The sequence below is a fragment of the Watersipora subatra genome, chromosome 11, assembly GCF_963576615.1.
Source record: "Watersipora subatra chromosome 11, tzWatSuba1.1, whole genome shotgun sequence".
Classification (NCBI taxonomy): domain Eukaryota; kingdom Metazoa; phylum Bryozoa; class Gymnolaemata; order Cheilostomatida; family Watersiporidae; genus Watersipora; species Watersipora subatra.
The window spans coordinates 5,640,542-5,652,884 of record NC_088718.1 but is presented as its reverse complement, the minus strand read 5'-3'; the positions used below and the strand labels follow the sequence as shown (position 1 = coordinate 5,652,884).

The window sequence follows — 12,343 nt, the reverse complement described above, 5'->3', positions numbered from 1 at the left end:
TGGGCGTGAGATTCATGCAATCACCCCAAAGAAAAAATGAAAATGCGTGAGAAATGCGTAAGATTTTTGCCCCAATTTCCACAAATTCATATATACTATCATTGATACATCAATTGCCCCAAAACCAAATCTCACGCATTGCCCCACTCCTGGGTTGGCAGGTCTGCTGCCAACTCTCACGCAATCACCCCAAAGAAAAAATGGAAATGCGTGAGGTTTTTGCCCCAATTTCCACAATTTTATATATACTATCATTGATACATCAATTTCCCCAAAACCAAATCTCACGCATTGTCCCACTCTTGGGTTGGCAGGTCTGATTGCACAATATTGGTTATAGTGTGTTGTATGGAGATACTTCGAAAACAAGATACCAACAGGGAATGCAGCCAGACCACAGGATAAGCATATAATACCTACAAGCAGCAAGACGCCTAAGAGACATCAAAAAGATTCACTAATCGGATACGTCAGAATTAGAAGACATCAATCTCGCATACAACTCATCCAAACATACGATTCTACAAGCTTCAACAAGCTCGCTACTGATGTGCAGAGAAATGAGACTACCCTACAGCCTGACAAAACCATCACCAGAACCAATTGAAGCAGATGATGGCACATACAAGTCAAACTTACACGAGAGGATGACAGCAGTTTGGGAGAAAGCTAGAGAACTAATGGAAAAAGGGAAGGTCAGACAGAAGAGTTACTACGACCAGAATGCTTCACCCAGTTCTCTACAAGTAGGAGATTACGTTCTCTACTACGACAAGAGAGGTTACAAGAACAAGACATTGAAACTGATCAAGAGATGGAAAGAGACTTACGTAATTAAAAGCAGGACAGACACCAATGCAACCATTCAACCTTTCGACCGCCCAGACCAACCAGCCATTACCGTACACCTCAACATGCTCAAGCCACACCTTGGACCACTGATTTGAGGAGAACACGCAGACATCACTCTCGAATTAAACTCACCAGAAGGGACAGATAGTGAACAGGATAAAACTGAACAAGATAAAACTGAGATTCAGGATAAGACTACTCCATATGAAGACAACGAACAGTTTGATTCACACTCACTAGAAGATATGATGATGGGAAAAGACGTAGAACCTCCGACGAGCACGAGAGTGCATTTCCAAATTCCAGGAGAATTAAGTAATCCTGACAGAGGATATTCTTACGACGATCTATCTGAAACAGAAAATCAACCATTGATGACAGAAATGAATCAAGATTCAGATGAGTGGGAACCTCGAACACAATTAATGAAAGCAACAGCAAAACATAGCCAGGCCCTATCACCCAGCTATGAACAAAAGAAAGAGAGAGCTCACGGACTGCGAAGAAGCCCGAAGCTCAAGCGAATAGAAGATTTTGAATATTACGAATAGCTACAGCTCTTACCTACACGAATGGAACATGATTTTGGACTAAAATGGATTCTTCCTCAAGAATTAACTTCACCAGGACTATGATTAACAGAATGAGACTAGTAGAAAACTTAACATTTTATTTTCTCCGATGACAACAACCAACAACAAAACTGACAACAATCACCAGAGTGCCTCCTAAGACAAGTTTGGGATCAGAAAGAATACGACAATAAATGCTACAGACTTGAAACAATCTTCCAATTCCATTTATGTGGATACAAGACGACGACTATAACGGTCAGATAACTTACCGACGACGACCAGAAGATCACACAACGACTTCTCCGAATATGCCGTGAGTAGACAATTCTTGCGCATCTAGATTAATCTGCACGTCAGGGACTACAAGGAACAATAATAGCGATGAAATTAAACACTAACGCAGTATGCAATTGAGTAAAGACGAACGACCCTTGAAAAAGGTGATAGCTTCACTTACTAAGAATAACTGGAGAAGTGGCGTCTGTCCCGGAATCAGTCTCATCGACGTCACCGGCTGCTAGTGTATATCCGTCAACTTCTGTCCCGGAGTCAGCTTCATCGATGTCATCCACTGCTAGTGTATGTTCGTCGATAATTATTGGGTTGGTGGTATCCACCCGAGCTACATCTCCTATGACAGGGCTCGTCTCGAAGGCACAGACGCTCACCAGGCCAAAGCACGTGCAATGCTTGATGTCACAAGGCTAAAGAATACGGCAATAATTAGTATGACAGTTATCAACTCTCTTAAATAAAAACACTTGTAAAAGACTCAACGTCGAAGGTAGAGATAACTCACTGTATCAAAAAAGGGCAGTGGGATGACGACCCCAAAAGCGATTACAAAGAAGAAAGAGAGACCAACAACAGAGCACGCCATCCTTCGGCTTAGCTGTTTGAAAGGAGAATGAACCGCCATCCATATCCCAGGGGTCACTTGACAGAACCTCGGGACACTAGGAAGATACCTTATTGGCCGCTATCTTCCCGCTAACCAACAGATAGCTCTGCCCACTCTTCAAAGCTACCGATTGCGCAAGCTTTTAAGTGACCTCCAGACAATGACTATCTAGCTGCACACCAAGTGCACTGATGTGACCTACCACCGATTAAGCATTTGATTAATTAGTCCCAACTACAACGTGATTGATCGCGGAATACCCCGACCAGAATCAACAAAATCAATTGCTACATCACTGACAACTGTTTGACAGACATTGACTGAGACACATTCAAATATGTTCAATGAGTTTTATATTTATTGCACACTGAGGAAAGTAAATAGAAAAAAATGAGAGAAAAAAATACTGGAGGAGGAGGAGGGACTACACCCCATTAGCGCACTCGCACCAGAGGTCCTGGTGGGTGAAGTTGCCGCAATCTGTGCAAAATCGGGCCCGTGGATGCATCGCCGGTAGCCCCTCCTCACCCAAGCCAGACACGCCGGCCCACACTCCGTCGGGTTCGCCTGGCTTCGGTCTGGGTGGAGGCCTCAGCTGTCGCAGGCTGTCCTTGGCCACCGAACTCCTCAGCAATCTCGTTTAATCTGTCAAATAAGATACAACGATCAACGCATTCCTGGTGAGTACTCTGACTATAATACACCTAACTCGAGCCGATGACCATCAATCTGATTTAGTCTAGCTTACCTCCTTACAAGTGCCAAAAGCTCTGCAACAACGGCATCTGCAAACGTCCTGTTTGACATGTTGCCAAAAAAAATACTGCTGGGAACTTCCTCCCCTCCCCAGTATTTATACCTTTCGGCTTTAATAATGAACCATTCCTACTATTCTAACCCAATAAAATTTTGCTTTATCTTTATACGTGCGAAATTCTTTTTCTTCATGCTGGCTACTTCGGGGATTTTATTTGTTTTACAAATGGACAAATTATCTATATAGTCTATTTATAAGCACATATTTCGTGGTATCAAAACAATGGCCATCGTAAACACTTGTTATATTGTCATTTTCTTGCATCACAACTGTAAGCAACGGCTTTTGTAGTATTTTGAACCAGCTTAATTTGGTGGTAATTATGTAGATATAGCAACAAAGAGCTTTGTTTGAATCCCTGTTATAGCCTTGATGAGTTATGACTACTCCACAGCATTATGCAGCAATTATAAAAGTGTCAATGAAACGGCAGTTTTTTTTTGTTTCATGGAAGTCGACAGCCAGTTAGTTATCAGATATAGCAAATGTTCATCAAAGCTGATGTGAGCAAATTCAATTTAAAAAATGGATGTATAGAAGGAACAAAATGTTACATAAATAGCTGATCATTTGTGTCAGCTGTGATCGCAACATGTTTTACGATTTTTTGTTTTTTGCCATATTTTTAGAACATGTAAACATTGAGTTGTCTCATAAAACAAAAATCAATTTTACTGTTTCAAATCCTCTGAAGTAGATCTGATAGTTGATGTTAGATTATGTAGACGCAAGTCTCAATTAGCTATGAAGCTATGAATTTTCATTTTAATATGCCAATTTCCATTAAATTTTTCTAATTAGTTAATGCATGTGATAGTGTTGTATAAATTATACTTCTATGGATTCAATATGTTTACAACAAGTTGCAAAAAAATTGGTCGTCCAATTGCATTGAAAATGGAGCGATGAGCTCCAATGCATTGCGGGTGCACCCTCCGAAATGCTTGTTGCGTGACCCCAATGAACAGTGCAAGATGGAAGCCTGAAATGGTTGCTCCAACTATAACTCACATGCAAGTTGGCATGAAGCTATAAATGAATATGCATTAGCAAGTTGTTATTTTTACAATTTTATTCTTCCAGCCAACTGGTAGACTTTACAGTCTGAGTTAGAAATAGTTGTAGTTAAGATTTTTTGTTGTCAAATTTTTATGTATTTTTAAAGCTATAGATTTATGTAACAGCGTTGCATATAAACTCATAGCACAGATTTATGTTTGATGCAGTTTACAGCAAAAAATGACTGGTTGTGTAAAATAAGAATTGAGTTTTGAACCTGTATTCACACATTTGGTGAAGCAGCACAAAACAAAAAGCAACATTATTACGAGCAGAAACAGCAATTCGTGGACTACTAGATTGCAAAAAATATAAAAACTGAATTCTTTGATTAGATAGTTTCCCTATGAAAGGGCAGTAGGAATACCAATGTGCAACAAATACAATATATCAGATAATATTCCAGCAAATGTATGTACAAAAGCTAGCAGTATAAAGCAATGAAGCATTTGAAGTAACTAGAATACAAATGATTTGCAAATATAATAGGAAAAATATGCTTAGCATACCATTGTGATTTGTTGTGCTTCAAATTTGTCCCTAATATATCTTTAGTTGGCTATTTCTCTGTCTGTCTTGTTTTTATTCAGTTATTATTCACTAGCTAGCATATAAATCTTATTACAAGATCTATGTGTAACACACTACATGTTTGAACTTTGAACTGAGCAACCCGGTTCTGCTGTGTGAACATATATAAACTTCAACAATGGCTTTGTATGACTTAAAATTAAGAGTGTGATTTATTACTTCGTCATTTAACTCTGGCTTTATTTATAGCAATCAAAACTTCCAGAGTCACTTTGTCCATTTATAGTTCAAAGTCTCAATACACTAAATATCGATTATCTTCAATGGTATAAAAGAATTGAACATTTATTTTCCAAATATAATATAATTTATAAAATTAGTTGAACACTCAATTTAGATTTCAAACATCTCCCTCTAGTGTTTTCCATCTGAGGTTTTAATAACCTGGTATCAACACAAAACACTTACTTGTATGTAAGCTCTGTGTGCTCCACTTCAGTCTCGTTAAAGCGCTGGCAAACGACTGATGAGCCTGAGCACAAGTTGGTCTTTTTATATTAAAAGTAACGGATGTTTTTCTAGACTTGTGCAAGTCAGATTAGGACCTATTTCTTCGGCCGCAAGCTGATCATTTTTGACGTAGGAACCAGTTCTGATTGGACACAAGTTGGCTTCAAAATCGGATTTATGCGACAAATTTAATCAGCTCTGATCCGCACAAATCCTGAGCAATTCCGTTTTCAGCGATTTCTAAATCAGTTTAGGCGGTCATTTGTACCAGCTAAGACTGTTTAGCAATCTACTTTTCCGACCACAAGCAGAGCTTGCCCACTGGTCACATAGATACCATATCTATGTGTCTAAATAGCGTGAATGTCATTTTTCATACTGTTTAGTGAGTGCATACTTATGTTGTACAAGGTTATGTGTATATGTCTCATGCATTGTTAGTTAACCTAACAATGATGATTATATATTGATAGATATCTATGTCTCTATGAGCTCTGCAGTAGATCACTGTCAGTATGCCTATCAGTGACCTACAGACCCATAGAGTTTATATCTTCCTCATTTTTGAAGCATCGTGCCCGATGCTTAAGCTAGATGGCAGATTGACAGGTATAGATATATGAAGTAGTGTGAAGGCAGAGAGAATAAATTTACTCATATGTAATATTCATGTTTAGGTTGTATTAAAATTTAAAATTGCTTGTATCAAAGGTATTAATTCGTTAAACAATAGTTCTTAATTACTTATGCAGCCAATTATTATTTGTTCTCAATTACTTCTGCTAATAGTCTGTCCAGAAGGGCGGTCATGTGGGCAGACCTGTCTCTAGCAGACTGCACGGCCGCCCTCCTATTTTTCAGCTTCTTTTGAAGCCTGGTGAGCTCCGCTGCCGCCGCGCAGCATTCCTTGCTCTGTTTCCTTTTTCCGTAGTTTTTCTTTGTCTTTTCATTCTTCTTGTCTTCTCTCTTGTCCTCTGGTCAGACTTCATCCACTATTTCCATCACCTCAACCTTAATAGGCGGTTCCTCTGCATTTGCCATCTAAAGCAAGGAAGACATCCACAAATGTAATCAATCTAACCGCACTTGTACAGTTAGTCGATTACGTTCATTTGTAACCTAGTTCAAAGGTACATATAATACACACAAGGTTTACGCTATTGCTCTGCACATTGCAAGACATATCAAGTGAACTAGAAGTTTAACATGTATCTATTGCAACATAGCCACACAATACCTATGACCTTATTGACATGAGTATACATATATATATTGTTTTTGATACAAGATCGAGACACATCTAGTACCAGCAACATAAACTGTCAGCGGGTCCTTAAAACCATTTGTTTACGTTATATAATGATTTCGGGCCGGTATGAGGCCTTAACCTGTACCTTGGCTATTCATCTGCGTCGGCAGATTCATCAGCCTTACCCCCTTCATCATCCCAAACAATGTCGTCGGGGTCTGCATCTGACAGATCCTGGGTAGCGTTAGATGCGGATGGATTACCTCCTATCTCAGCACCTAACGACTTGTTTGAATTCCCTATTGGCGCGGGCTCGGTTGCGTCGCTCGGTACTGGCGGTACTGAGTCGCGTGCAACAGCCTCTGACCAATGCTGCAACCTTTTCTCAGCAAGCTTGCAGTCATTTAGGTGGACCCAATCAGGCCTTTGAGTCCTCCCATGCTGTACCAGCACGTCTACCCCTTGTCTGACAAGAACCTCATAAGGTCCCTTTTACATAGGTTGAAGTTTAGGTGAGAGACCAGCTTTTAGGCTAGGTCGCTTCACATAAACCTTATCTCTTGGGTGTACATCAACAAAATGCACTCATTTGTCGTGCGGTTTCTTTTGTGCTGCACTAGCCGCTTCATTATTGTCGTGAGCCACCCTCCAGCAGCCTCTGAGCTTCTGTCTTAAAGTCTCCATGAATTCATCTGAAGACTCAAAACAGGGCTCATCGGTTGAAGGACACAGCAAGTGAACTGGTAGACGGCATGTCCGTCCGTGCTCCATCTCAAATGGAGTATGTCCAGTTGAAGAATGCTTGCTGGTGCGATAGGCTAGAGGTACTAGGTCCGAATATGAACACCAGTCTTTCTGTTCCCTATCAACGTAAGCTTTGAGAAGCTGCAACAGTGTCCCGTTGAACTTTTCCACCAAACCCTGACTTTATGGGTGGTAAGCACAACTGAACGACTGTCTCATTCCCAACAGCTTCGAAACCTCGCTGAACAACTGTGATGTGAATTGCGTACCACGGTCTGTCTGTAACTTAGCTGGTACACCATGTCTACAGATTATAAGTTGCACAAAGCTTTTTGCCACAACCTTGGCAGAAATCGACCTCAGTGGTGCGCACTCTGGATATTTCGTGAACCCATAGAGCTTATACAAATAAATTTATTTAGCATGGTATGGCTCAAAATATGGCACTTAGAGAAACTCCACATGTTTTGCATTCATTTTTTTTCGGTTCTCTGGTATGTAGGATTTTTCATTAGCTAGCTTAGCAATGCACTGCAACGCCTACAAGTTTAAACCTAACTGCCCTATTTTTCTCTGGACTGCTATGTACAACCAGTTGATGAGTGGAAAAAGTTGAAGCACCAGGAGTAGTATTATTGTCTCAAGATCCAGTGTATTCAAATATCTGATCAATTAATTTCTATCAAAATTCTAAGTCAGTTATTTTACAGCCGCTATGGATTCTATAAACCATGGCTGCATTGTACACACAAATATCTAAGAAATGAAAAAAAGTTTTTTGTACCATTTCATGGTTATATGGTTTTCATGCGTTATAATAATGCAACTTTTGATCAGATTGGTCAACTCTCCCCATGTATTTGTTGTAATCCAAAATATCAGCTGGTTTGCAAACTTCTCCTTTATAATTTTTTTTACCCGTATCTACCACTTCCAAGTTTTTATGCATAGTTGAAATCACAGAAATAAGTTTTTTATCTCTCCAACAGCCAACCATACTTTCACCATTAGAAAAGCTTGTTGTCTCACCTTTTTTTAATAATTTTTCCATTACACATTTTTAAATCTTTGGGAACACCCTTTCTGTTTGGGCGCAGAGTTCCGCAAACATGAGTGTTATTTTTTATAAGTTTAGCAGCTAACTCTGGCAATTATAATAATTATCCGTATATAAACAACGACCCATATTCAGCAAACCATTCATTAATTTCATTACTATGCTTTGGGTGACTCCTCTGCCTGTCCCTTCAGCTTGCTCTCGCTCATCACCGATATACATAGACAACTTGTGCACATAGCCAGAGACAACATCGCAGAAAGCAAATAACTTTATGCCAACTCTAGATCTTTTAGATGGAATATACTGCCTTAAACTGAGCCGTCTTTCCAAGCCAGCAAGCTTTCATCTATAGATATAAAGTTGCCAGGCAGCAAAACAAGATAACCACTCACATATCATGGCTAAAACATTGCCTAGCTTGAACAATTTATTGATAGCAGAGTTTTCAGAATTGTCAGCAAAATGTAAACTGTCCAAAACCGTTAAAAACCTGTCTCTTGAAATCATTTTCCCAAACATTGGCGTAAATAGCAAAGGATTGGTTGACCAGTAAGACATCAGAGTAAGCTTCTTGACAATACCCATAAGCAAAACTAAACCAAAAACTTGCCAAATATCTTTGCCATCCTTTGGCTCCTAGGCATCACCATGTTTTTGAAGGTCATATCTATTTGTTTCGTTAACTATAACACTCATGTTGTCTGATGTATTGAAAAGCTTTAAATAATCAAAAATACTTATCTGTCCATGAATTTGACTTTTTACACCTGCCAAGCTCTCATCAAAATGCAATTCTTTGGGTTTTAAGTCAGCTCCTCTTTGAAATCCGTAAATACACCTTGTTTCATCGCCGGCCGTTTCACTCACTTTCGCAATCAGATTCAGTCTGTTGATCTTTTTCAATTCCATTGTTCTCCCCACATTCTTCTGACTTGATATTCTCTTCTTCACTTCCAAACCAGTCGATGTCTCCCTCTAAACGAACTTTCTTAGCTGAGCTTGAACAATAGCGTGCATTTTTGATGAATAGTTTTCCAAAAAGGAAGATCAAGTCTTTGCAACGTGTCCTCCTTGCACATGTGTATTAGGGATTATTTATAGCCTCAAAAGTGTAGTACAAAGCCTACTGAAATTGATGGAATTATAAATTTTAATTTCTCATGCTTTTTTTCAATAAATAAGATTTTTAAAAAGGTCCATTGAAGACTGAATTTTTTCGGGGATTTGTACTTTCAGACAATGCTCGTTTGACGGGTTTTAGAAGCAAAGGGTTGAGTTATTTCACTTATGTAGTCTTTGTCAAATGTTCTGTGGAGAGTTTCCAGGTTTCCTAATTCAGCAATAACTGGAGGTAGTCTAGCACATTCCAATCGATTGCGAGGAAGTAGGTCCATGGTCGGCAGATCAACATGGCAAAAATGTGTCTCATTTGTTCTATAAGCATTAGTTTTTACAGTTGTATACCTCCGCTTCAATTTAGTTTTTATCTTGGCAACAATGATGTTTATACATGCAATGCATATGTACAGACAACTCTCGAAAAGTATCCATCAACGGTCATTCCCAAACCCTCGTACCGAAATCCCATCAAAAAATTTAACCATTTTTCTGTAGAGTCGTTTAAGTATAATGATGATGCAAAACACATATAAACCTATTTAAATATGTTACCAAGTCTTTGAAAAGTGTTGACAATATCCTAAAACTTACCCATCTGATCGGATTATACATAACTAGAAAGATTAATTTGATTTCTTGACTGTATATTCAGTTATAAAAAGTAACTGTAAAAGTCTTAGTAGCCAGTCTGTTTGCCAATGAAGAATGTAAGTGTGAAAAATACACTGTTGCTATTAAATGGTTGCTCTGAAAATAGCCAAGATGGTTTGTTAGTTTTATTTTTATGAAAAAGTACTGAACAGTCATAACTATCTAAAGTAGATGCAATGAGGACTAACATGCGCAGAAATATAGCTGGTCAAGGCATCGCCATGGTTCGCCGTTAGTTAATTCATGTAAATGAAAAAACACATGGCTATTCAAATAAATCAACGTGTTATTTGAGACTTGATTAGAAGTGATTAAAATTAGTTTTTTTTAGAAATTAGTTGACAAATGAGTTGCATATTGTCGACACCTGAAACATCACCCACATATGACTCGATGCAAAAATGTAAGTGGTAGAGCCTTGTAGGAGTACTGTTTTTAAAATAATAGAAGGCTACTGATTAAGCCTTTTTTAGTGCTGCTACATCATTTTTTTAGAAGAGTCTGGCAAGGACCAAATCATCTTTGAGGTACCTATACTTTTTTGGAGTCAACTGCGGTGTTTCCCAGTTGCGCAGCAACCCGTGATGACACTAACAATGGTAGACAAATCACATACATTTGGTGTCCTGAATCTCCTACAAGTAGAAAATAGGATGACGCTTGATTCTAGCGCATCAGTCGGTATCAAATGATGGAATTAAAGGAATGGTGGAGGAGGCTTGGAATTAGCTACCAGTTATACTTCAGAAACAAAACTCATAAACAAATATTTTGAAAAGTGTTAGCGGTAGGTAAACTACTTACAAGGCTTGTCCTCCTAATGGTGCAGCAGCCGATGGCATAAAGATAACCACCACCAATACTCTTAAAATAAGGAAGGGATGAGGATATTGACCACAAAGAGCCGAGGAGGCCGTTAATATAAGTGTGTTGTATGACAAGGACGAACCAATAAAAGAATTGGTAAATCACCAAAAAATCTCACAATTACCTGCATTCAAGAAGATTAGTTGAAGGGTCAGATTTTTTCAACCACCGCCTGGGACACCTGCCGTTAATTTGTCTACAAAACCGAAAGAAGTATGTATTCATGGGTATACTATTAGAGCATGGGGGAGGTTGTTTAAAGATAGAATAATCAATAATCTTTCATGTAGGCAAGTGTACTCTTGAGCTTCTTTCAGCAACCATCGAGGTAGGCTATTCATGGAGTTTCAATTACTAGATGATTACTTGCCTTTGAAGTCAGCTAGGGGTAGTTTTGTCGGATTTCTCGTATGGGCTGTTTGTCCAGCTGCTTTCTGGTATTACAGTTCCAGAAATTTTAAGAGCATATGCAAGCTTTTATGAAAAGCGTACAGGCGTGTGAGGGGCTAAAACAATTTTACGGCTAGATGTCATATTGCGGTATTATCATACCCAAGGTCTAAGCTTGTATGAATGACCCCGTTCCTCACTTCCTGATGTTTTTTCTAGTTGTATTTTTTTCAGGGATTTTACAGTGTTATTTTTGAACTATTGGTAAAGTATTTCTAGTTAATTATCTTGCCAGTCTTATTAAAAGGGAGTTTTGTTGGGGCACTCTGATAGAATGCTGGGAAGTGGTGAATTTCAATGGCAAGTGTTTCAGCGTTATACCTTTCCAAACTGGTTTTTCTGTTTTTTTTGTCTTGATTTTGATTAAAAATAGGCCATAAATAGGTATAAAAAGTGTAAGCAAGAAGTATCTCAGTCACTGGCTCCAAAGGTCTTTAGAAGTTGTTCATCGTCATCTTGTTCTGCATATGTAATCCTTCTGATTGATTCGTTGACTGTCTTTGTTGATTGACTCTCAACTTGTTCCGTCCTTGTTTTCTCTGCTGTACTGCTTGGTCTGGCTTGAGCGGAATTATAATTAATACCAGTTGAAAGGTTTTCTCGAGCATCTTTTTGATCCCTTATTGATTTAGAGCTAACATCGTGTTGATTATGAAATGAGAATGACTTGTTATGGACCTGAGCATAGACTTTATGAGCAAGTGAAAAGGTGGGGATAGCGTCGAGACTAGTCCAATCAGGAGCATGAGCAAAAGTGACATAAGCTTGAGCCAAGTGGTCAATCAATCTCTCTGGATAATAGTTTAACATTGTGAGGGATTTCATACCAACCTGAACTAACCGTCGTGTTACAGATAGAGGCTCTAAAAAAAATCTTCATAAGAAGTGATGATAACTCATTTAGCTCCTTAGTTATGACTAGAAGCATGTATGAAGAATGTAGTCATTTGCAAAAGTT

At 38.8% G+C, this 12,343-nt stretch overlaps 2 protein-coding genes across 2 annotated transcripts in view; one reads left to right on the top strand and one right to left on the bottom strand.

Moving 5' to 3' along the window:
- Nucleotides 1-12,343, bottom strand: part of LOC137408574 (EKC/KEOPS complex subunit Lage3-like) — a 296,168-nt gene that overhangs the window by 47,910 nt on the left and 235,915 nt on the right. The window lies entirely within an intron of this gene.
- The window catches only part of LOC137408350 (uridine-cytidine kinase-like), a 31,891-nt gene that overhangs the window by 408 nt on the left and 19,140 nt on the right, over nt 1-12,343 (top strand). The gene's annotated exons all lie outside the window — the stretch shown is intronic.